The sequence below is a fragment of the Anser cygnoides genome, chromosome 3 (genome assembly GCF_040182565.1).
Source record: "Anser cygnoides isolate HZ-2024a breed goose chromosome 3, Taihu_goose_T2T_genome, whole genome shotgun sequence".
In the NCBI taxonomy this organism is placed as follows: Eukaryota; Metazoa; Chordata; class Aves; order Anseriformes; family Anatidae; genus Anser; species Anser cygnoides.
In genome coordinates this window covers 709,194-735,589 of record NC_089875.1, presented here as the reverse complement: position 1 = coordinate 735,589, position 26,396 = coordinate 709,194, and the positions used below count along the sequence as shown (strand labels likewise).

The 26,396-nt window shown below is 45.3% G+C and overlaps 1 protein-coding gene across 1 annotated transcript in view; it reads left to right on the top strand.

Moving 5' to 3' along the window:
• Positions 1-733: 733 nt before the first annotated feature.
• SERTAD2 (SERTA domain containing 2) overlaps positions 734-26,396 on the top strand; it is an 81,138-nt gene continuing 55,475 nt past the window's right edge. The window contains exon 1 of the mRNA XM_048060752.2: positions 734-1,017. The gene's annotated coding sequence lies outside the window, so the exon portion shown is untranslated. The remainder of the gene's footprint in view (positions 1,018-26,396) is intronic.

Sequence of the window (26,396 nt, the reverse complement as noted above, 5' to 3'; positions counted from 1 at the left end):
GAACCCGCTTTGTTCTCTCAAAACCTGACAAAAAAATATAAATAAAAAAGGGGGTATAAGCAGCGGGACGTGGATCCGAGACACCTTTCGGACCCCAAAAGCCCCGGCTCCCCCCTCATCCCAGCCCCGCCTCGCTGAGGTAATTCCCGCCCGCCCGGCGCCCGCCCGCACGCCGCCGGCTGAGGTGACCCCGCCCGGAGCCCGCCCGCCCGCCGCCTCCAGTCACGCTCCCGCCCCCGCCCTGCGTGACCAGCTCTCCCGGCGAGCCCTCCCGATTGGTCCGCGCCGCGCCGTCCATCAAGCCGCCCCGCGATGCTGATTGGAGGAGGCGGCAGGCCAAGCCGCAGCGCCCGCCCCGCGGGGGGTCCCCCCGGCCCTCCCCGGCACTTCGCGCAGTGTCCTCAGAAGACTCATTGGGCCGAGCGGCGCTGGAGGGAGAGGGGGGCGAGCCTCGCTTCCCATTGGCCGGTCGCCGCGTCAATCCACCGAACACCCGCTTCCCATAGGGCAGCGGGGGCGGCGGGGGCGGGGCGGGGCGGTGCCCGGCGGGCCCGCCCTGTGACTAACTCCCGTGTGTGAGTCACGGCGCGGCCCGGCAGCGCCGTTAAATGCCGTGTGCGGGCGGGCGGGCGGCGCTGCCTGGGCTGCCGCCGCCTCCTCCTCCTCCCCCCGCTCCGGTACCCGGCCGGCGGGCCGCGCCTGTCACCCTGTCACATCCCCCCCCGCGGCCCCCAGTCCCCCCGCAGCTCGCCCGCCGCCTGCCGAGCCCCCGCAGCGGCATGGGATAGAGCAGCGCTCCCTCAGCGCCCGGCTGCCAGCTCCTCGCTCCTTTTAACCCCGTTTTTTTATAAAAAAAAACCCCTCATTTCTCCCCCAAACGCACACCTCTCTTAAACCTCCTCGCCCTCCCCGTGCCGTGCGGGCGCCCCCCGCCCCGTTGTGCCGCCCTTTTCCCCTCAGCGCACCCCGGTCCTCAACGGTCCCCAACGGTCCTCGCCGCGGAGCCCCCCGGAGCGGGTGAGTGCCGGGCTCGGCGGCTCGGCTCGGGGCCGGGAAGGGGTCGAGGGGGTCAGGGGGAGCCTCAGGGGGAGCCCTCCCCCCCGGAGCCTGGAGGTGTTTTGGGGTGCGCAGCGAGGGCTGTGTGGAAGTTTTGTGTTTTTTTTTTTTTCGGGGGGTGTGAGGGGCTGCTTTGGGCTGGTTCGGTCGCGAAACTAAAAGAATAAGAAAATAAAAGGGTGAAAATCGCGCCGTGCTGCCCGCGACGCGTTTGGTCTCCGTGAGGGGAGCGCTGAGGTGAGAGGAGCGGCTGAAAGTTGTTGGGGGTCGGGGGGAGGCTCTGCCCCGGCCCCGCTGCCTGTGCCCTTCCCTGGGGGCAGGGAGAAGTGACCCCAAACGCTCCTTTTTTTCCCTCAGGTAGCCCCAATCTTCTGCCCAGGTGTTTGGGTGTAGGGAAATAAGCGTGTGGTAGCTTCGTGTCGTGGTCGTGAGCAGGGGGAAAGTCCTGCTGGCGGCTGGGGCTGAGGCTGGGGGAGCTCAGAGTGGAGTTGTCATGTCTCTATTTCACTGCCATTGATTTTTCTTGAGGTATTTTTAGAAATGTGAATGTGGCGTACGTTCTTGTGTGGCGTGCAGTCAGGGTAGCTAAAATAAAACAGATACATGGAAAACCCCAGCAAATAGAGCACTCTTTCCACATGCAGAGCTTCCGAAGCTTTAGCACTCTGTCGGGCTTAGCTGTTAATGTTAGCTGCTTGTATTTTGTAACTCATATCATACGGAAACTGATTGCTGACTTGAAGGCTTACCGGATCTCACAGCGCTCCCAAATTGTCTTTCTCAGGCACATGAAAATTAAGGAGACGTGTACTGAACTTCTGTTAAAAGGAAAGGCCGGCATCTTTCTGAGGGTCTTCCGTGTGAAGTTTTGTTTTTTTTAAGGCAAACACTCTTGTAAGGTGAAGTAAAGTATGGCTTCAGTCAGTAGGTGCTTAAGTGACAGGTCAGTAAATTTCTAGAGGAAATGAAGTCTTTAACAAATCTTGGCTTGTACCTATAAAGAGGGGAGGGGAGAAAACAAACAAAAATCCACCCTGAGGTGGTAAGAATCCCAAATACAAAATCAGCCCTTAGCAGTATCCGTGGGAGTAACTTGCCCAGTATATCCTAAACCTTCCTAAATATCTGCCGCTTTCCCCTTTACCGTGGGGTCCTTGAGCTGCGGTCTCTTCAGTCAGTGTGAAGCAGGCCTGCCTCTCCTCTGGTACTAGTTTAACACCAGTGTGACTCCATTAACTTCAATGGAGTGGATTTGCATGAATGTGAAAAGTAATGAAGAAACGCGTGTTTTTAGAGAGCCTCCAGAGCGGTGACATGATGAGCTCTGACTTCCTCTCTCACCAGACCCAGTTCTGCCACCCTTACTCACAGGAGTGGTACTTTACTGCACGGGTCCTCCCTGTGATGATGCTTGTGTGACTGCGTGTGCACCATGGCACCAGCCTGGCTGAATGAGAACAGCAGCTGGCTTTACAGCTTTTTTTTTTTTTCTCCCCCTGAAATGAGAATGCATTAGCTGACTCTTTCTTGGGTTGGGAAGAAAATTTCAGAGGACTTTAGGTAAAGCTGCTCGCTCAAGTGACCATACCAAAAATAACCATTGGAGACCTCTGTGCTGCTGGTAAAACAAGCAAGTTTAACGTTTTCTGCGTGTTTAGCTTTCCCTTGTTGCTATGGAAAGTAGAAAAAAGATTGTTGCAGAAGTCGTTATCTTGTCCTGAAATTCCTCTGTGCCTGAGGGAATCCATACCTACATACAGTGGTCAAGCTGTGGTGTTTTTTTGTCTCCCAAAAAAAAAACAACCCAAATTCATGTTCTGTTGTTTAAATGTTTGCTCTTGAAATCATTGGTGGCAGGATCAGGCCCTCAGTTGTTTTTCTTTAAAGCAGTTGGTGGTGGCTTGTATGTGATGTTGTAGAGAGATAGTGGAGATAGTATTATCTGGAGTGTCCACAGCTCAGATCCACTGCCTTGTTACAATCTCAGAAGAAAGTGCTGTGCTAACCCGCCTGTAAAGAAAATAGTTCTAACAAGCCAGGGCTCTCTTCTGCCTTTACGCTCTTATTTATAAATATCTCTTGAAAGATCTGTTGATACTCTTTCAGAACAAGACACAATTCTTTCGTGTTTGTTTCATGTTTTCATTTCCTTGTGTGACTGTGTTCATTGCTAAGCTTTTGTGTCACTGATTGAGATGTTATTGTAATTAACATTAATTATGCAAACTAGATTGTTTTTAGAGGCTCTTCAACTCCGTATTGATACTGTCAACTTGTTTGTTTGTTAAACAAAAATCCACACATTTCACCGTTCTCGGAGGAAATTGATCAGCTGGTTCCAAATTAATGTGCACATGGGAAATGATGGCAATATTAAGCTGCTTTATCTAAAACGTCACACTGAATCCTGAGAGAGGTGGCGAATACATTACAGTTGGGTCTGAAATATCAAGGCAGGCTAACCAGGGGGAGCAAGAAAGGGGACCTAGGTACTGCCATTTGGGGAGGGTGTTTACACCGCAGAGTCCCACGACATTCTTTCCACAGAGATAGTACTGGATTAATTGGGCCAAATTCTGCAGTCCCTAATTAAGCAAAACTCTCACTGAAGTATCCTGGAGCTGTCTGCTTGGTTATGGGCTGCTGAATTTGTACAAGAAATGGAGAAAAATGGCAGAGTTTACTTCGTTAATTATTTAGGACCTTGTGGATTTTAGGCTTGGAGTAGATATCTTCCCTTGTTTCTTCTAATTTAGAAAGTGTTTGAGTTTTTTGTAAAGAAAAACCTGTTTTTTTAAAAAAAAAAAACAACTTTGAATTATATCCACTAATAAAATATTCCCTGTAGCAATGGTAATGTTTTAAAAATAATTTTTTCTATGTTAATTATAGTGACATTCACAAGAGTCTTTGTCTGATTCTGAATCACCCCTTTGAAACACTTCTGAGCTGAGAAGAACTGTAAAATCTCTCCCTAGAAATCATAATTGTTCCAATATTTATATGTTGTATTGTTGTCTGCTCTCAGGAAGAAAAAAGAATGAGGGGTGGGGAGAAGAGTTTAAATGAGAACTTGTCGTCACGATATCAAGTCTGAAAATATATGCAGACTGGCAGATTATTCCCTGTCTTAAAAATTAAGTCTCTCTAATTTCCCATTTGAATAAGCAAAATTTGGTTTGCAGTTTGCTTTGGGTAATGAAAGAGGGTGGTTTTTTTTTCTACTTTTGGTGCAGTGGTCCTCTGGAAAGTTAGAAACAGTGCCCTGGGGCTCAGCAAAGTGGAGGGTTTATAATTATATGGGAAGGCTCCATAGTATCAGTGAATTAGCATTAGCAGCTGAGTGAGTTTGTTAAGCTGTAGAGATGGCATTATGGAAATCAATAAAATGCTGATTTCTTTTTCTTATTGCAGATTCCAAGCTAAAAGGAAAAGATGCTGTTTGTTTGCCTGCCTTTCGTGTAGGCTTGCCAAACCATTAGCTGATTTGGAAAGGCAGGTTTTTCAGTTCAGACAATAAGTAGCAGATTATATATATATATATATATATATATAACTTCTTTAAATCTTGATTTATTAGATTGTCTTGTAGAAATCACAGTAACATCCTGGCCTGCAAGTGCCTTCAAGTGTGTCTGTCGGCAGAAGCAATAGTGAAGGTCACTTATTTTTCTTATGACGTGCTGGTGTGACACTGTTGTAGCTGAAATGCTATGTGTTCCTTGCGTTTCTGTTTCTGCTGTAAGTTAACTCAGGTGTTGGGAGGGTTCTGGTGAGATACGCTGTAATCCACGGTGAAAATAAGAGAAATAGTGACCTTAACTGTTTTCAGAGATGTGAGTCAGGAGGGCTGATATTAATCACTGTAAGATCTGTAATATGCATTGGCCTTTATTTCTTTGTCTCAAAGCTTCTCCTGCTTTTATTCTAGAAAGACAAGTAACCAGATCATTCATCACACTAAGCACTTACAGAGAGAGAAATGACAGATCGACAGCCTTATGTCAAGCACTGGGTAACATGTATGATGCATTAAGTTCTGGTGATCTATATAAAACACTTTAATTGGGAGGAACAGTAAATGGAGGAGCAGCCCTAGTCCAAGGGCTTTATGGCTTGTTTTTTTCCTTCCTGATGAGAATTAAATCTAAGTTCATAATCAAATTATTTTATTAAAAAATATCTGTATGCTGTGACCTTTAAAATAGTCTGAAATGGTTTATTTGTAGTAAGATGCACTGTGGGCTTTGGGGGAACCTGGGAAAGCTGGCTGCCGCAGTGGTGGATAGCATGACTGATGGTAACCGTGGGCTTCGTGGACCTAAGAAGGTCCAACTCAGCAGCTTCTTCGGGAACACAACAGTGAGAATCTGTTTTGTGGCATGTGAGTAGCATATGTACAGAGCTGAGGCATTTTGAGGCGTGCAAAGCATGTTCTCGTATGAACAGAAACAGTTCAAAATGCCAGATTTATGAGGCAAGCAACAGTAAAGGTCAGCAACTTGAAAAATTAATACTATGCTCCGTATTGACATTTCAGAGGGAATTCTGATGGGGGTGTGGTTCCAGCGAATGCAAACTTGCGGGTCCGGCCATACAGATAAAATAGACAGCCTCCCCCTTATCTCTTTGCCAGCCCAAACCTTTTTTTTTACTGACAAACTGGCAAAATTATGTTTATAGTCTCCCTGTGCTTTACTGTTTCTGATAATCTCTAACCAAATGGAGCCAGTGAGGGCCAGCATGGGGCTTGTGGTGCTCAGGTACGGTTTAGAAATGGCACTCCGCTTCCTGATGACTATGAGCAGGTGAAGTCACAGGAGGGCTGAGGGTGCTGGACTAGCACAGTGTGCAAGTAAATTCCTGCTTCCCTAAAATGTTTGCCTGGGTTGTGATCTGCAGTACTTCCTGCCCTTGACATCGCTATGGGTGCCCGCTTAAGGACAGCTTAAGAACACAGAAATGAAAAAATGGGGATGGATCTTGGGAGAACCTGAATCATACCTTCTTAGCTCCTACCATGCAAAATAGGGATCCCAAGAAATACCAAGGATACTGCTTTTTTATAACTGCAAAACTGCAGTAGTAACAATGACTCCAAAAGTAGCTTCTAGATAGAGAAGGAATTGTAGTCACTTTGTCTTTTCATAAGCTGTTGCTAATGCAGTTAAAGCATTAGTTCTGAGAACAAGTGTGTTGAGAACTCCAATTCATCCTCTTTAAAATTTAAATTTCTATATTCATATATTTGCTCTGAGGGGAAAAATAAAACATGGGTTGCTTGGTTATCCAAATTCAACATTCTCATAAAAAATGCACGCGGTGTTTTTTGTTGATTTAAAGTCAGATATTCGTGTTGATGGCTTTTTCACTTTTGGTTATCTCTTCTGGTTTCATTTTTTTAAAATATCTTCAAGTGCTTTCCTTCCGTGTCCTGTCAAATTACTTTTCCATTGTTTTTGATTCTCTCTGCTTCTTTCTAGCCATTTTTTCCCAGTTGTCATTCTTTTTGCACGGTACTGCTGTTTGCTTATAGAACAACATTAGCAGCTCTGAATAACACTGCTCCGTGCAGATTACAAATAAATAGCAACAGTTCCTTCTTTAAAAAGCTTATGGTGGGAATGTGAAATCTGGGGGACTGGCTCTTATTTTTTGCATCCCACGCTTCTTGATTTTTGGTGTGGAGAGTTGTTGCACCACTGTCATGCAGCATTAAGGTGCGTGTTGAAGTGTGGGACACCAGTAATGTTTCGTGTCCTCTGCCCTTGGCAAGGAAAAGATTCGCCACTGCTGACCTGTGGCCAGAGAGGAAAATGCGAAGGGAGAGCCTGCTGAAGGTGTGACACGAGTTGGTGCAGTCGGCCAGAAGGAATCAGGACCAGAGCCAGGAATAATACCCAGGTGTCATCAACTGCAGCCATGTGTCCTGTGCTGTACCAAAGCAGGTTTTTTGCTTCTATGCTTCGTGGAGCTCAGTTTTATTTATCTTTTGGTCATTCTGCTTATATTTAGTTGGCAGTCTTCTCTGCTGTAGTCTCTTCTCATCTTTAATACGTTATGGATACTACAGACCTCTCAGACTGCACGTCAGGGATGTTATTAAGCATCGGTGGGTTTTCTCTCACCTCACACTGGAATACTTGGCTCTTGCCAAAGGAATTGAGGTCAGAATCATGGCCTCTTGAGTATCACGCACCAAAAAATATGTATGTGTTGGAGGTAGCAAAGTACTCCTAGAACAAACAAACAAACAAGACTTGTGAAGTTAAAGGTAATATTTGGTTTGTGATGCAATGTGAGAACTAGGTTATAAAGTGGGGTAGGTTTTTTGTGATGGTGTAAAGGTGAAAGGTGAAGCCTTTTCAAAAGAACCTTTAAACTCTTAAATCTTTTTAAAGGATTGCACCAATCTTCTGCCGAACCTGCTGACTTGAAGGTTTTGGAAGGCCCTCTTTCCTGTGAGAGGGAACATCCTTGGCAGTAAAGTTTCTAATCAGGGCTGAAGCCTCTAGGCCTGATGGTGATAGTGGTTGTTGTCTGATATCAAGAGACACGATGGAAGAGGTAGCAGCCAGACGTGCGATGGGAAGATACCCAGTAATAAAGCGTCCTTCCAGCTTTTAGCCAAAACTAGGAGGCTGTCTAAACTTTAATTTTTGAATATTTTGAATTCATTACCTGTTTTCAGATATTTCAGTATGAATTCTAGGGAAAGGCAGTCCCTGTCTTTTCAGACTTGCAGATTTTTATGGCTTTCCTACCTTGGAAAGTTAAAAAGGAGAAAACATCTCTGTGGGTATAGTCGTCTTCTCTCCCCCTGCCACGTTCAGAACGAGTCTTCCCTTGTTCAGAATAAAAGCTGTGATAATTCATTTCCTTTGCTATGACGATCCATTGCCCAAATGTCCTGCTAGTATAATTTGATCGTGGTGCTTAGACAGCTATCATATCACTCTTATAAAACAACAGCATTTGAAATCTTATAATCCAAGAAATCCAAAGCTAAAGCGCTTAGAGCAGTGACTAATTGCGTGCTAGTGCATATTAGTGTATCCTCTTGAGTTATGTCCCTCATTGGCTGAGACAGACTTGCAGATGAGCTCTTAACATATTATTTAACAAGATGGTAGCAGTCTGAGTTTAAATTACTTGCTGCTTTTTTTCTGGTTTTGTTTACCTTCTCCAGCCCCAGTTTAGGGTTCAGACCTCCCCGTTTGTTTTATGGGAAAGCCACAGTCCCCATTTCCTTCTAGAGCTGTTGCAGCATGAATGAGCAAAGTGTGTAGGGCTTCTTTCAGGGGCTACAAAAGTAGCCTGTGTTCATTACACAAAAAAAGTTAAGAACACTTATCTGTTTTCTTCATTTTGTTTCATTTCCTTTTTCTCTTTTCTTCCCCACTTGTACTCCACTTCTAAAGGTCCTGGAGCAATTGCTCAGTCTATTTTGCATGTCCCCATTCAGGAAAAGGGGCAAGGTCTGCACTGGACTACACATGTTCTCTCTAGCCCCTTGTCATCCCCAAGTCAAACTTCTTCAAGCTGCAACAGCAGAGGAAAAAAAATCCTGTTTGAACACTTTTTTTTTCCTGGCTTTAATGAGAGATTAGGGAACAATTCTTCTTTTACAAAGAAGTAGTGTAGGTGAAGTAGTGTATCTTTAGGAAAGGGTCACTGCCACAGGAGAGCTGTTCAGAAAGGTTGCCAGATCCTCCCAGCCTCTGCACCAGTCTGTCATCAAAGGCCCCTGTGAAATGAAGGCGGCTATACGCTCTGCGAGTGCGTGCGTATTTTTGATGGTTGTGCTGGATTTCTGCCATGCCACAAAACTGATTAGAATAATTTATAATAAAAAGGGGGCATGGATTTCAGAAATGGATAATGTGAGAGGGGAAGGAGGGAAGTGGAGGCAGGGAGGCCGAATCTGATTTTTTTTTTCCTGGTTTATGGATGTACCCCTGAAGCGTAGATTTTCTACCTCTGTCTGTTGGAAGCAACTACCACCCTCACTTATGTTGTCAGAGATGACTGCTATGTGCTCGGCTTAATGTAGTGTGTGCTTATGCCTTGCTGTTTATTTACTTGCAGCAGGACTCAGGATATTCCAGGTACTTTCCAGATGCTGATGGATAATCTCTGCTCCAAGGACTTCACAAAGCAGAGCCAGGCCAGAGGAAGGTGTATAGGTGGGGATTTACAGATTGCTGCTGAGAAACAGAACAAGATTCACATGAGGACCTTTGAGAGGAGCGTGAGTGTGTGGTAAAGGTGTTGTGCAGATGAAGTGAGGAGCGGAGTACGTGCAGGGGGCTCCAGGAAAGAAAGGGGCACCATGCAAACAAGTGCTCTGACCACTGAGCTTTCAGTCTAGTCTGCGTTTATCAGCCACACGGGTCTAAAATGTGTGCATTTGGTCCCTGGCGTGTCTGGAAAGAAAAGAGATCCTTTGCTTTGCTTCTGCATTACCAGTCAGTCCCTGGTCAGTTCAGAACTCCTGACACCTGATCCGTCTCTTGGATGCTTTCCCCTGTATTTGTCGATGCGCAGCGTGGCAGCCGTGTAAGCGGAGTTATCCTGTCGTGTTCTGCACGGAGAAATGCTGGGAAAATGAGAAAAGGGACTGAGGCGTGAGGTGTGTGCAACGTGAGGCTTGACAAGCCAGAGAGAAGCAGCATTGGGGTTTTGTGCCTGCATTCCTCGGGGCTGGAGGTGTTGTCCATTAAGGCCCCTGAACATGTCTGTAATGCAAAACAGAAAACAAAAAGAAAATGTTTTCTCTTCAGTCGTCATTCTAGCATCGCTTATGTGCGTATGAATCATTCCTCCTCCATCTGGAAGGATGAGATGCAGAGCTCTTTTCTAAGGAGGTATCTAACATACATCCTCATAGCAGCCAGCAATTGGCATGACAAAAGGGTTACAGCTAGTGGCTGGCACTCTTCCCATCCATCTTGCCACTGGAAACATAATGCTTTTGCAATGTGCTTGTTCTTCAGGCGCCGCCATGCAGAGCCAGTCCCTGGGACATGTAACAGAGCAGTTGCATGTCTCTTGCTGTTGTTTGTGGTGCCTCCTTAGCGGCACAAGGGCTGGGAAGTGGGAGTAAAAGCAATGGATTGTTTTTCTTTAGTGTGACACGGAGTGGATGGGAGCAGTGAGGTACTTGGGGAACATCCCCAGGTGAGGAAGGTGAGCAGCAAAGCGTCTAACATGGTCAGTGTAACATCAAATGTGGCATAAGAGCTTGTTTTGCTTCCTACCCTCTATGCTTGGTGCAGGGCAAGGTGAAGTTTAGTAGTATGGAGTGCATCTGGATTAAAGAAGTGTTCTTGTATGGGGAAAAAGATGTTACAGACTTTGTTCATGTAAACTGACCACAACGTGCGTGTTCTGTTTTCCACTTGATTTGCAAGAAGACCAAGGCCCTGACTCAGTTAACTTAGTTTCCAGTGTTCTTGCGGTGTCAAGAAATAACTTTATTGCCCACCTTTTTGTAGATAGGTGTATAACGTGGTGTCAGAACAAGCGGGAGAAAAAAGATCCCCTTAATCTCGGCCCTTTGCTCTAACAAAGCTCGTTATCTTTCGCTTTTGCTGAGCCTGACTGGAAATGACCGCAGCTTACAGCAGTGACCAGCTTCAAGATGCAGTTCAAACCGTCGCGTAAAAGCTGGATGTTTTCTTGCTGAAGCTCCTCGAGGCACTCCTGCAACGCACCAAAATGCGTGCCCATGGGAATGGATGCGTATTCATTGCTTCCTTCTTTTGAAGGATGGTTGGAGATGAGATAGAGGAGAGTCCAGGATATGCTGCCTGCCCCTGGGGCCTCTGGTGCATTTAATGGGCTGGTGTGTGGACCACTTGTTCTCAGAGCTGAGACCGGTGCCTGTTCCTCCCCAGGAGCTGTGTGAACAGGGGGAGCCCCTGCTTCCCTTCCCCGCTCTGCTTTTTAACCGGTATCTGCTCCTTCTTTCTGCATAACGAATCTGATTCTTTTCTGTGAGGCAGGCAGAATTCTGCTGCAGGAGCTGATAGGCATCTTGCACGGGATGGTGTGGGGGTTTAGGGCATTGCTCTTGCAGAAACTTCATCCCCCTTGGGATGGGGTGGGAATGGCAGGGAGGAAGTCACTGGTCTGCCTCACCTGAGGGAGCTAAGTCCTGGTCTGCTGCGTGGTGGGTGCAGACCTGTGGTTGCTGCTGCGACTGCCTTGGATACAAAGTGAGGAACTTTGTCTTCTTGTGAGGTGGGTTCCTATCTTAGCATGTGGACGGAGGCGCTTCCTTTGGGTGGGTGTTCCTGGTGTCTCTTGCCTGACTCTGGGCAGTGACACACTGAGCTCAGAGGGGTACTGGCCTGTTCCCCACCATATTTTAGGTGGGGGGGGAGAAGGGAGATGGTGGCTGGGACCTGCAGGCTTTCTGTGGTGGAGTTCGTGCTCTGTGCTGAGGACTGCAGTGTCCGTTTCCATCAGAGCTGTTGTGACAACTCAGCAGGGACTGAAGCTCTCAGATAAAGTCTGCTTCCTCCCAAAGTGCTTTTGGGAGAACACTCTGGAGCTGGGGTGTGAAACAGCGCCCTGGAAATCCACTCTGCCCTCGAGAGTGGAACACTCCTGCATGCTGTGCTCTTTTAGACCCGGTGTCCGCGGAGAGCTTTTCTCTTGCCATGGCCCCAGCTTCTGCTTTTATCTTTCCCCGATACATTATAGCCTGCAGAAGATCCTTCAGGCAGAGATGCTTTGTTACTTTCTTTAGCTTCATGATTGCTGTTTATACTATGGTGTAATAAACACAATTAGCATTTCTGGCTTATTTCAGGGTGTGTGCTTGTGTGTGAAAAAGATTTGAATACATTAATTCTGCTGCCTTTCTTACCTGTGTCTGAGATGCTATCTGCTTACTATCTTTCCTCATACACAACAGCTATGGAAAGGAAATAACACTCTCTGGGCTCTTGGAAACATTTCAGTAGCTTGGCTTTGGTAAGCAGTACTTCAGTAAGAGGGATGGAGGGGGTATAATACTGTGTCTCTTTGAGAACTGGTTTCCAGATCCTCAGAGCAGAGTCAGAAGGTGAAGGCTGCTCCTGCTGCACACTTCACATGCACTGTATGATTGCAGCATGCTTGTGTATGTAGATTTGACTCTGAGACAAGCCCAGGCCCAAAGCCTGGGGACCTCCAAGGCAGAAGAATTGGTTTTGCTGTGTGTTTGTATACACTGAGCAGGTATATATATTTTTTTTCTTCTGGGTTGTGCTCAGAGTTTTGGCCTGAGTCAGCTGTGGGTATTGCCACTTGCTGAGAGGCTGAAGAGCAGATTCTCATGGCCTAAATTCCTCCTAAGGCTCTGTGCTTGAAGGCCAGGAGTCAGCTGGAAGGGGAAAAAAAAAAAGATACAGGGCCTTGGATGCAATTTAGGGTGTGTGACTCTGGCTCCTCCTCTCCTCTGATACCAGCATGCCATAAACATCTGATGTTGGAAGCTAGTTTTGTTGTTTGTTTTTTTTTGGTGGTTTCTTTTGTTATCCTCCTTTAAAGTTTGAGAGCTCGCACTGCAACCATGGCCTGGAAGGACTGGGCAACGCTCCGCCACCCGTCAGCAGCACACGCGGCGGGTGTTGGATGAGGGAGGTGCCTGAGCTCTGAGGGTGCTTTGCAGTGTTCCCAGCGCGCTCAGCTGTGCAGGAACAGAGCCCTTTGGGGCTTGCTTATGGCCATGAAGAGTCTGATCCCTCGCTGTGTTGGCCCTGCTAATCTCTGACTATCAATCATCCTCTCCCCGTTTGGAAGAACTTTTGACTTAATAATAATGAGAGATACATCAGCTTGAGTAATTTCTGTTTGAAGATATTAAGCTGTGTGAATACTGAAGAATATTATATCCTAAGCTTTTGAGGAGGGCCAACCATAATGCACTGCCACTCTTGGAATGATTTGTTTTAACTATAGGGCCAGTTTAAATAGAGCTATTTAAGTATATGTTGCTGTTCCTCATACATCAAAAAGTGAAGTTCAGTGAATAATGAGTTATCATGGGGCACTGCAGTGAGATAAGGACTCATCATAGCATTGCAAGAAATGGCAATGTCATTAAAGGAAAAAAGACTTTTTGTCTATAAGCTTAATTGGAAAAGCCAGAAATCTCGAGTGGAGATTTCTAGCATCCTGGCCAACTGGAGTATATCATAATAAGAACAATTTTCTGTGTGCAGAGGGTGTCCAAGACTTTGATTGCTGCATGAGCCACATAGCTGTGGGATATTTTCCTCTGTGTGCCTTTTATGCAGATAAGTGATGGTACCTGATTTCTGGTCCTGGAGGGGAAACTAAAGCCTTATTATTGAACAGCTTTCCGAGGCACGGCAGCTGTCATTAAGTCAACAGTGGACAAGGGAGCTGCGTGTGGCAGGCATTAACTTTTTTTCTGCTTTTAATGGAAATGACTTGCAGTTATGTCATGTCATAATTTTTAAACTGTGCGAGGGGGTGTGACTCGTTTACTCTCACTCAGGTTGTTAACATGCACGCAGAAGCAGCTGCTTGCTGAGATGGCTGATCCTGTGGGTTAGGTGTGGGGATGGCCAGCCTCGGTCACAGGGCTATCGGGCACTCGCTCTTTCACAGAGCTCTGTAACAAAGCCACTACGCTCAAGCTTCTCTGTCCCCTGAATTTTGGTCCATCCTGCATTATGTAAAGAGTTTTAAGAGGAATGATGTGCAAGATTGACACTGCTTTCCCTTCCTTTGTGGTGTTTAACTTATTGCATTTAGCAAGTATAATCACCGTACTGCTGTGGTCTTGGGGATAGTTAGCAGGACACCACGATCTGCCCATCTGCAGCAGCTCTGCTGGAAAGGTCTAGTCTGCAGGAGCCCTTGTTTGCTCTTTAGGATAAAATGCAATTGAGCATCTGGAGAAATCTGTTCTATAGTGGAAGTGAACTATAAATATATAATGGGATTTTTTTAGTCATTACATATAAATTGGTTATTTTCTACCAGTTGTAGGACTCCTTTAAAAAAAAAAAAGCTGCTTTTTCTACCTCCACAAGAAAAATACCAGTTCAGTGGACAAACGCTGTGCTATGGGTAAGATGTAGAAGCAATAACGCAGAACGAGCAGTGTGAGGAAAAAGACAGCTTCCTGCTCTGTGGTGTTTCTGATTTATTTGTTGCTTTTTTTTCTTCCTAATTATATGGGGTTGGAAGAATGAGCTGGTAGGATATGAGTGTTGCTATCTTGTTAATAGGAGTTGTGGTCATGGATGGCATGCAAGCAAGAGGCTGTAAGGGACTGGGATGTGTCTGAAGGAAAGGCTAGCAATGATCCAGGCCAGCACATGGCTTTCTCAGGTAGAAGGTAAACTGAGGGAATGTCTGCAAAGCCAGTGCCCAGAGCTGGAATTCTGCTTCTTTTTCCAGTTAAACCAATACCTAAACCAGTTCACTTGATGCTCCCATTAATTTGGACTACTTACCTTTCCAGTTTTTCCAGCTTGTGATTTGGGCAGGATGAGCCAGCAGGGAAAATGACGTTCTGGAACTGGCTTGACTTGTCTCTGTGTCTCCCCAGAAAGCCAGCGTCGTCTTTACCACCAAAACAGTGACCGGCTCCACTGCTATTGTCTGAGACACCTGAGACTCCACAGCAAAATCATCTGCCACTGCTTAGAAAAGGGACAATGAAGGAAAATTTGCAATCCTTTGCCAGCTTTCTGTGCTTCTCTACCCAGTAAGGCTTTTCTACACCATACAAATGGTGTAGCAGCTGTGGCTCGAAAATCACTGGGGCTTTTCCCTCGCCATGGGGCATTTAACTGTATCCAGCCCTGGCACCTTTACAAGCACAGACAGCAGAAGCTGTGTATGGGGCCAGCATCACGTAGGTGCCAAGCACACTGCTTCTGACAGCCATGCTCTCCATGTCCCCTTCTGAGGTGACCAGAGTGCACAAAGTGGGCTGGCCCTCTGAAAGCCAAGCTGTGCTCTTCTTCTGGCTCGAGGTCTTGAGCATCTTGTCCCTGAAGATACCAGGGAGCAGCGTGAATAAAAGCCTTTCTTTTTAATGGAGAACTGAACGCCTGGATTACCAGGGGATCTATGGGACAGGTTGGATTGGCGTTTCCTACTGTGTGTTTGAGAAGGGGGCACAGAAAGGAGAAGGAGACTGGCTACTTAGTGCAGCATTTAATTTGATTGTGTAACTCCACCACAGTGAGCTTCTGACGCGTGTTTCTGACTTAACCAAGAACCACTGAAGGTGCAAAGCCCCTTCGTGTCCTCCCTGTTCCAGGAAGCCCTGACAGGCCTCTGGCTAAACAGTCAACAAGTCCACGGAGTCACTGGTGTTTTGATGCCTGTGGAAAGAGAAGTTGGCAGTGGGAGTCATTTTCTGGCTTGTGTTGCTAACTGTGCCAAAAAAAAAAATCAGCTTTCTTGACCTGAAACAACACTGAGGCTGTGTGCAGGCTGCAGAGTGCAGCAGGGCAGTGGTCTTTCCCTCGTGCCTCAGGACTTTCAAAAGAGATTTCCTTGACATCAGAGTAGACCCTTGTCTTTCCTCAGATTTGTTTGAATTCAGAGGGCCATAGCTGAGGTCTGAGGCCTGCCTCTTCCTCTGGTTTACTTTGCTATCAATTTTTTTCTCTCTGCTCAGGGCAGTAGTAAAGCCTTTGTGTTATGTTCTCACCCACCACTAAGGGCTCCATGCTTTTGTCTGCTGACTGTATCGGTGGATACAGCTGGTATGCTCACCCACCAAAAGGGTTTTTGTTTCACTGGTATTGCCAGAAGCCATTGTCAAGTGTGTTCTGCCAGACAAAATAAAAGGAAACCTCTGAGTCTCAAGAACTTGTGAAGAAGCCCAAGGAGGGAAATTGTATCTCTGGCAGCCCCTAGGCCCTCTGACACAAAGATCAGTGATCCATGTCTCCTGAGACTTTGGGGATCAGGGGCTGGATTTCTCTTCTTACACCAAAGGTTGCCTGCCTCTGATGACAAAAAAAAAAAGGGAAAAATGCAAGTTGGTTTCGTTGGAAAAAGAAAACAGACCATGCTGAAAACCTGTAACTGAACTGACTTGATCTTATGATTGAAACTCTTGCAATAGTTGGATCTGAGCTACTGTAACATCCACGCACTGTAACAAGGCAGGCTTTTCGTTTGCTGCTGGCTTTCTTTTTAGTTTTGTCTGCACAAAGAGGAGGGAATAGCATCAGGTGACGAGGCAGGAAATGCTCGTGCATCAAAGTGATTGACCGTTCAGTGCCTGGAGTTGGGAGTAAGCCACATCTTAGACCAGGAAAAAATAAACTGAGCAAATGGAGCCGCTCGAGTTTTTCAGCATGGAACAGAGCCTGGCAGAGGAGATGCTGGCTGCAGCACTGCACATCTTCCTGGTCTGAGCAATGCTGCACCAGGGAACTGGAGAGGCTGAAATCCCGTGACAGTTCTGCATCTGGCAAACTTGGTAACAAAGATTTACTGTGGGCTCCAGTGGGAGAAACGGAGAGGACTGCAGACTCCCAGAAAGTTTGGATGCTGTGCATGCTCACGTGAGGGAAAAGGGTATTCCTCCTTTAGAAGGTACTAGAGATCAGCTGAGGCCATTTGATACAGCATTACACGGTTGTGTAAAACTCAGTCATGGGTTTTTTATTTTTGAATAGTTAGCAAACTGGGCAGTAATGATATAAGTGATTAGAGCCGCGATTATGTGTTGCTTTTGATTTTGTGGCTGAACCAGAAATGTGGGTTGGCTTTGAACTGAAACAAGAAAAATATCTCTTGTTAACATGAAGAAAATAAGATTTCAGGTAATCCTAAAATCAAAGTGTTTTTTTGGATTGTTTCAACTCCTTTAGGTTAAAGAGTAAGATTGAAAGCAAATTCTAGTTTTAGAGAAACTGGAATTTTAAAGGGCTGTTGGAGTTCAATTTTTTTCTGGTCTTCTTGAACCCACACTCTGAATGTTACATGGGATGGATTCACCTGCAGAGCAGAAGGGAGCTCCAGTCCCCCACTAGCTGCTTTAGCAACTAGAAATTCACCTCTCTCGTGGGGGTGTAATCACGACTGTGTTCAGCTCCCTTATTCAGAGCAGTGCTGAGTGCACCACTGACATAATTCTCCAGACCAAAAACTTCCCGGCATCTCTAACAGACAGATAAAACTGAAAGTCATTCAGAGTGAGAAATAGAGCTGTTTATTCCACAGAGCAGTGTGTAAGTGCAGGGTGAGTGAAAATGATTCCCTAATGAAAAAGCAGTAAAAGAGCTGAAGAGCGCAGCAAAACAAAGGTCAAACTGTGTAGTTGGAATGCAGACAGAGGCTAAACTTATTTGCAATATATACAGAGGCCAGTTCAGTGTAAAATGAAGGCGGCCAGCCCAAGGAATATTACCATGCATAGAACATATATTTGCATTATGTATATATGCACACATATATAAATAAAATGTAGGTAATCTGTGGTCATACGTTCTGAAAGCCTGTCATCAGAACAAATTGCGAAGTGCAGAACATACAGAGGTTCAAAAAGCTGCAGCTGGAGAGCGTAACACCAAGGTGACCACAGAACGGTGCTCCTTGGGGGGGGGGGTCACTTTGTTTAAAGCCACCCGTTAAGGCTCTGCAACACACAGACAAGTGAATTTCCAAATAGGTGCTCGAAAGGATTGGTGCCAGCCTTATAAAAGCAAACACTCCCCCTCAGATTCACCTGTCCACGTGGCAAAGTCCCCATTGGCACACCAATGTGAAGTTTGATGCTATTCACCCGAACTTTAGTGGACCAAAGTCTCACGAGCCTGACTGGAAATCCTCTATTAATGCAGTTTTACAGATATACCGTGTACAGAGCAGGGCTTTCACAGAATACTAGGAGGCACTTCAAGGAAGAGGGGATTACAGAAGTCATACGAGATGCTGATGCGGGTCCTTGTGTACCAACAGTGCGTATGATCTGTGCTGTGCCCCTTTATCCCTGAGATGTGAAGCAAAAGGTGAAAGCGTTAAAAATAAGCGTTGCTGATTCAATGCAGCTATCAACCAAGTTATTAGCGTATGGTTCCTGCTTTAAAGATATAAATACTATTTTGAACTATTGTCTGCATACAGAAGGTCTAAATGAGGCCACCTTGAGAACTATTTACCACAGTGTGGTTACATGAGGAAGGTACAGAAATGAGAAGACTTCCAAAAGAGGAAATCACGTCTAGACTTCAAAATGCCAGTTCTCAGTTTTGTTTTAGGTGGTCGTGACCTGTCTGGTATCTTTGAGCTAGCATGGAGGAGAAATTGACCGAGAGGAGGAAACAGTACCATAAGGAGACAACACATTGTTTCAGAATACAGGTTCCCAAACCCCTGCATTGAATATTATCACCAGCCCTCCAAATTCATCACACATTAGGAAGGCAGCGTGTATTTTGTCTGATAGAGTATCAGTTTAATACCACTTGCCAACTTTTTTAGGTGTCTTCATAAACTTAAACATAGAACGTTGGACCTGAGGAGAAGAAAAGTTCACCATTTTGCTAGTTCAAACAGAGTTCCCCCAGTTTTACATGTTTTCTGCGTCCACTGCTGCTGATGTTGGAGGGGGGATCTTAAACTTGGTACTTCCCTAAACAAGAAGGAAAACAATTATTTATGTTGTCTGTGGTTAACCTACAGAGCAGTATTAATGGTCTGTGAAACCTCTGCAGATAGATGGCTCAATAGAAACTTCTGAGAAGCTCTCTAGATGTGAAAGAGGAGTTCCATGAGGAGATAGGACAAGATGGTTAAAGTTGTCAGGAGAATGAGTTGATGTGCATCTGAGGATGCTTTTGTGATCCACTTGTGGGAAGTAAGAAAGCAGAGGAGTGTGTATTTTGGTGTTGAGGGGAGAAGTCATCAAGTGGGGCCAAAAGTCTTCAGTGCAGTGACTTCTTTCACTCAGGGTACAGTGGTGGTCAGGGCTTGGATGTCAATACTGGAACCTCCCTTGAGGTGCAAATAATTGTATTTAGTGTTCAAATACACTGGAGTCTTTTTCCCAGCAGAGTTGATAGTGGAACTCTTCACTTCAAACAGATCCTTGCAGCTATTGAGATGATTGTGATGTATGAAAGTTGAGCTTGAAAATAGAACTTGATTTTGGCTTGCATCTTTTGTCCCTTCCCCTCTACACCACTTATTCACAAATAGTTTGGTCCCTTGCAGGGACTAACATACATGAACAAGCATTATGGAAAACGTCAAACTTCATTGGAATTTTTTTTCCTTTGTACATCTCTAATATATTTTAGTGTCTTTTTGCAAAACATTTAGCAAACTGTTTTAGCAAACTTTAATTATGTAATTTTACTGAACCCAGAGCTGGGGCTTTCCGAGTCCTAGAAGAGGAAGGCAATGCAGTTACTCTGAAAACATAAATAGTCCTAGTAAAACGTACCCATTTCATCTATTGTAAAGTACTCGAGTTTTCACCTCAGTCCTTTTCTTGACAGGCATCTTTTTTAATTCTGTAAGGCTTTTTTTAGGGATTTTGTGGGTATCCCAAGCCTCCTCTCACTCCATTGTGTTTTCATGATTTTCTCCATACACTGATAGCTCTTAGAACAAAACAGGCAGCGTTTTCTTTTCTCTCCTTTGCTGTTTCTCAGAAGACTATTGCTTTTTTTGTTGCTGTTTTACTTCTGGTATCAGACTGGAAAACAAAAGTAGCTTTCCCCCCCGCGTCTGTGAGTGTCTGCAAATAGACACACATGCACTCTCTCCCCCCAGCATGTGCACATGCATGCAAACACACACAAGGAGTTTGTTCTTGCTTGTGCACAGCCAAAAGAGGCCGGACACTGCTGTCTTCAGCTCAGTGGAAATTGGCACCGACCCATCTCCAGCAAACAACAGCCTGACGTCAGCTCACGCAGTGGTGATAGCAGTATAACTTGAGAGATTTTTCAACTGGCCAAGCTGTTGAAAGGCTATCGCTGGGTTTGATAATCTCTGGCTGCACTTGAGAGGAAGCGGCGCGAAGGTGGGGGGAGGAATGGCTGGTTAATGACAGAAATAATAGAGCAATTCCTGATAACTTCCCCGAGGTGGAGAGGTGATTTTTAAGGCTTACACCGAAGGGTATTCTGATTCCCATCTTGGCAGCTGCAGTCCTTCTCCCCATTGTTATTTCCAGCTCCTGAAATCCTGAGTGCTCGGTAGCGTTCATGTTAGCGCTGTATTGGAAGTTGGAGAACAATTAAAGTGCCGTGTAACAGTCAATCAAGCAGATGATGAAATTTGACTTTCCTATTGTGTTGAATAAAGCACTTTCATTATGATTTTAATTCCTGATGTTTGCTTTATTTGGTGTAGATATAGTTCAAAGAACCGGGCCTGGTGATACTGAGCTTTTCACTAGGTTCTGTACCTTTCGGTTTCTTTTGCTAGGATATAAGCACATAAATCATTGAGGCCCCAAATCTTGACCACAGCACCCACAAAAGGCTTACTTTAAAAGTGTTTAGTTCTTCTTTGTTATTAAATAAGGCTGGAATGAAGACACCATTTTGTGGTGCTGGTTTCAGATAACGTCTTTAGCAAAGTAGCTGTTTTCCTGTAACGCTACAGATGTGTTGACTGCGAAGTTAGCGAAGCCTCCATTGCGTTTCTGAAACAGAGCCACTGTGACTTAAATTTAATAATAGATGGTTCTCCTCATAACCCAACAGTTGAAAGAGACTTTTCTATTGTTCAGCACTACCACTGAAAACACATTTCCATTATGAACTTACAGTACTCCTATGCCAAAACCAACAGTTAAAAATGAATGGTTTGCTCTGGTAACAGGACAAAACAAACATGAAAATCGTTGTGTTGTGTGACAGAAAATCGGAATATTAAAGTAACAAAGTTGATAACCCAACCAGAAAAACTATTTGATGGGCTGTTCTGGAATCAAGGACGCTTCTAAGCAAATATTTCAAATCTATGAAGAACGGTGCATCAGTTTCTGCTTTGTTTCTTGTACTGCTGCAGAGATAGCAAAAAGTTCATATTCCATCTAGGTCCCGTCACGAGGGATTTACAGAGTTTGTGAAATCCTGGAAGAGAATGTGAATAACTGCCAATATTAACATTTTCTAATGTACAAACTCTTACATCTGCTTTTAGGGTATATCCAGCCTAGGTTAATAACAAAATCTGTCAAAGTAGGGAGGGATGAGAATGAGAGAGAGAAAGAAAAATTGGCCCTTTTCCAGTATGGGGTTTGTCCTGCTTGTAGCTTGTGAGCAATCCGATGGCAATGCACGAGTCTCGAAGACTGCAACTTCTTTGAAAGTGGGCAGGACAGCAAGGATCCATGTGAGCCCACACTTCTCAGAGGATTCAAGGAGATCCAAAGCAAGTGTGGAAGAGATCTGTGCATCGTGTTTGAAAAGAGCGGTGCGACTGGGACCGCTGATCTTGCAGCGGGGAAGGAAAGGGTGAATAGCTGCTGCTCTTTCAAAACCCGGGAAGTCCTGACTTGCTGTGAGCCTGACAGTCCTTGGAGGCTGGTGTGGCTGCTTGACATCCTGCTCCCCAGAGGGGCTGGCGTGTGGCAGGGCCTGACCGTTTGTGATTTACGAGGAAAGCTGAGGGCTGTTCTAGAGGACGCCAGGAGCCAAGCCTTCAGATACTTTGCGTTTGAGAGCTTGCGGTAGCACAAGGGTTGCCTGCTCAGGTAAGGAATTTGATCGAGAGGAATTGGTTAAAGCGAAACTTGCCTAAATCTCAGGCTAAATAGCCATGCTTCTTAGGCTTGAGGGCCAGCAGGCAACTCAAGCATAACGGCTGCGGCCCCGTGCGGATGTGACCTTGCCGGTGTGCAGGAGAAAGGCTGCTTGGATTGTCCCCACCGGGGGTGGGCAGCATCACCTGCATACAGTGCTTGGAGCAGGCTGCCCTAGGTCTGTTTATCGCCCTTTGCTTGCTTCTGTGGCTGCGCGGCAGGCTGCTAGCACCTTCCCTGCAGTGTGCTTCCTTTCTGGGGCCAGGCTTGTGCCCGTGGAGGGTGAAATTGTGACTTGTAGCACTGCGGTGCTTAGAGCAGGCTTAGCTGAGCGAGGAGCTCCTCCTGGGTTACTCCAGCAGCACTCTGTTGCATGGGGCTTGCCACAACCCCTGGCGGAACTTCCCCTTCCAAAAACTGCACCAGCAACTAGCGAAGACGGTTAATCTCTCAGCTGCAGCCCCGCTGGAGATCTGTTATGCCATGAGTGGGAGGAGACATGCAGGAGGAAAACTCTATTATGTTTTTTTTTTTTTTTTGCCATCCTTTACTGTCTCTCATCCAACCAGCCTGCTACTGCTCAAAGTAGGGAGATGAGCTGGTGGGAAAGGCCTGTGTGTTTTGCTTCTACCTCCAAGTGCGTAATCACTGGCAGCAAATACAAATGTTAAGAGTTAGCCAGAAAGGTTTGTGCTAGCCTTCACCTAAACCACAAGTCAGAGGCATTGCAGCATGTTTTCTCTTGCTGGGGACCCGCAGAATGGCCCTTTGGATAGCGAGTGCTCCTCTGCTCTTTTCTGCGTGTAACAAAGCTTACTGGATGGCTGTGAAGGATACAGTTCACTTTGTGTCAAGCAGCGGCTTAAGTTTTGCTTTAATGTGGCCGGAGGTCCAATAATATGGAAACAAAACCAGTTGCGGAGGAAAGAAAAAAATCTTGAATTTGCTTTTGGTTTTATAAAGACAGTTCTAAAAAGGTTCATAAATAAGCTGGTCTGTTATCAGGGTGTAGTTTTGGTATGATTTAGTGTTGCACCTTAATTATTCTCCCTCAAAGATTCAGAAAAGTCTTATGGTCAGTCCCTTCAAGGTAGTGTTGCAAGACTTCTGATGAAATGCTGCTGGATAGTTCTGTTTGCACTCTAATTACTTTTTAGATCCTCGCTGGTTGGTATTTTTCAAGATTTCCATGTAACAAAGGGGTTTAAAAAAAAAAAGAAAAAAAAACAACAAAACAACCAACCAAACAAGAGTGAAGCTGCAGTTCTTATTTAATAACTTGGCTCTGGGAGTACCTACAGAAAAGCCACTTTTTCCCCTCTCCACAAATCCCGTATGAATCCCGGTGAAGTCTGGGTAAGCGACACTGCTGCGTGCTCCTGCCTTTGCGCCCTTGGGTGCTTCTAAAATGGTTGCCACTTTCTTGAATAGCAAAGTATCATCATAAGAATGGCCTCTCCCCATACTTGATAGCAAGGCGAGATGGGAGCAGGCTGCACAAACAGCTCTGGGCAAGGCTGAGAGCTGAAGGAAGATGTCTTACCCGCTGTTACCCCAGGAGCTTTGCTGCTTTAGAAGGCTGGAGCTGCTCCCTGACCTGTTCGGTGTCTGCTACAGCAGGAACATCAGCGAGTTTAATGAGGTGGAGGACAGTCCCCCATAGCTGTTGGGGACTTTTTGTTTGTGCTGAGGTGCTCCTGCGAAGGGAAGGAGCAGAATAACAACTCTGCAACTCGCATCAGCTCCATCTAAACTTAAAAACCCAAGCACGCTTCGCAGGTCTGGTTTCACACTTGGCGAGGTTCTCACAGCTTTTGGCATGAAGGTGGGATTCCAGCTGAAGGAAACCAGCACGATCAAAAAGGAAGGGAGCCACAGTGCTCCTCTCTGTTTCAGAGCCACCATAGCCTGCTTCTTTCTTGTTCTTATTATTTTTCCCCAGTGGGCTCAGCATTCTGTGGAGCACGTGATACCTGTGTGTCTGCTCCCTTTCTCGTGTCTCACCCAACAGGGGGCTCGTTCCAGAGTTCCCTGTGGCCTTTTTCTCAGCCTGGAAAGCCTCTCTTTGTTTCTTTGTTTCACCCTGTTTCTCCTCGTTTCATGTTAAGGATAACATTAAGTACAGGGAACTTACTGATTTCCCATAGTTGGCAACGCCATGAAAGCCCAATAGGGAGGAAGAAATCAAGCAAACCAGAGAGTGGGGGAAACTCATGAGCAGGAAGAAGCAGACTTATCTACACAGGTCCTACACAGAGCAAAACAGGGGTTTCTGAGCTATTTTGACAATCTAGTAAAAAAAAAAAAATACTCAGCCCTCTGTTCAACTGAGGGTAAAGCTGCTACCTGTCGAGGCCCCCTGGTTTCACCCTTACAAATACCTTGTTGATTTTTTTCACCCTGCTTAAAACAGTACGGTTAAAAGAGAACAAAAAACGTCTTGCAACTGAACTGCCTGTTTCTACCACTAAAAATTGACTTAATTTTCTCAGTAACACAATAGCGTGTTGAATTAAAATGGCTGGAAACCTTCTTTAATTATGCTGATTTTATTTCTCTTTTTGGTAGCAGTAACTCTCAAGCAGTGGCACAACAAAGACCGCTTTGAATGAGTAGCAGTTCCGAGGGGTGCCATCCCGCTCCCTTCCCCCAGCCCCATCTCCCAATTCTTGACGAAGAAAACAAGTTGCTGCCTCTTCAAGATTTTTCTCGGCCTTTCTGCTGGTGACAGGAGTAAGTGTTAGTAACATCTGCTGGCCCAGGCTTGCTTCCTCCAGCAGCACTGGTCTCTGGCAGGGCTGCGTGGAGGAGCCAGGAGCTGCTGACGCCCCGTGCCAAGCACCCGGTGCGGCTTCGCCAACCAAAGCTCTCAGCAGAGCTGTAGCTGCAATAGCAGTGGCAGCACGGGCTTGACACGACTGTTAGGGTTCTCCTTATCTCTTAGTACTGTCTTAGGCCCTAGCTCTCGCTAGCAGCAGGTTTTTTTTTTGTTAGTTCATATTTTTTTTCTGTTTTTGAATAATGAATGTTATTTTAAACAAAACAGCCAGGGGGGATAAACAGATCAACATGCGGATCTGAAAACATTTTCTATTAGCTTTAGCTTAGAAAGTTACTGTAAATGACAGATGTTACAGAGAGCACTTCTCTTTCACAATCCGTTCTCTTAACTCCTTTCTGCATTTCGACAACACTTTGAGCCACAAGATTTTTTTTTTCCTTTGCTCTGACAGGTTTCCTTGACGGTGGCAGTAACTGGGAGAGAAAGCATATCTGTATATATTTTAATAGGGACATGGCATCTGTAAAATCACACAAAAATAAATAAATAGTATGTACAGGCTTATGCAAACCCTGCTTTATTTTGCACTTGTTTGCTCCAGAATTGGTAGGCTTCCCTTTGGATGGAAGAGACAAAAAGCATTTTGTTTTGCTTTATTGAAGTAAGGCATAGGTTTCTCAGCTGTCTCCTAGGGCTGGTTTGCTGTTTACTTTTTTCATCAAATAAAAGAAAAAATGGAGATGCAGAGACTTTGTCATGTCACACATGTGAATTCGACAGAAAAGCTGATGTGCACCTCAGTAAAAATTCACTTAAGTAAAATTGTAGGAGTGATCTTGCTGCTTGCTCTCAGGTTGTACAGTGCCTATGATGTACTGAGGAAAAATAAGCAGTAATGCAATACTCTGCTGCAGATTCAGGTTTTTTTTGGAAGGGGTAGGAGGAGTTCCTGGTTATTTTACGTGCGATTTCCTGACATGAGAAAATGTAAAGACTCTTGTGGCAATTTATCTGGAGTTTTTCTTCTATTAACATCAAGAGATGGCCTGAAATTGTACTACCCTGTACTTCACTCAAACCAGCCTTATACAATAATCCAGTTGTTTCTTCCTTCTAAATACACAGTGTGTGCAGGGATGGTTCTGGAGTCTGCAGGCAGCCACAACAGAAAAGGACTTTCGTGGTTTGCTTTTGCTTTCTCTTCCTGTCCCCTCCATTTTTCATATAAGGTTTTTAGCAGGCTGAGTTTCTGATGGACTGCTCATTGCAAGATCAGTGGAAAGTGAAACTAGAGTGTTTTGGGACTTCTGTAAATTCTTTTGGTTTTCATATAGCGCTCTTATTGCAGGCACTGTTCTTAAAAACAACTCAGTGGACTGAGAAATTAAAAATGTCAATTGATAAAATGAAAATCTGAACTTTATCCACAGGAAATATTAATGAAAGAGAAGCTGAGTGTGTCCCTCCCTGCCCCCAGCAGAATGCCAAACGCAGTTGCTTTGTGTCATTTTTAGGAGTAACTCTGAATACCTCTAGGTAGCTGCAAGTGAAAAGTTCAGAAATCAAGTTGCTAATACAGTTTCTCCTCAAATACTTCTTCTGAATGTTTAATACCACGTCCCTGAGGAAGTCCCATTATTAAAGCTGTGTGACTATGAAATCATTTCGGCTCTGAAGAGTAGATATTTGAGAGTTCTGGGGATTTTCCTCATCTGACTGTTACAGCTTTCTCTCTGTGGTCTCCATTGCAATGATTACAAAGTTCTTGCAGACGACGTCCCTCGGAGTTGATGCCATCTC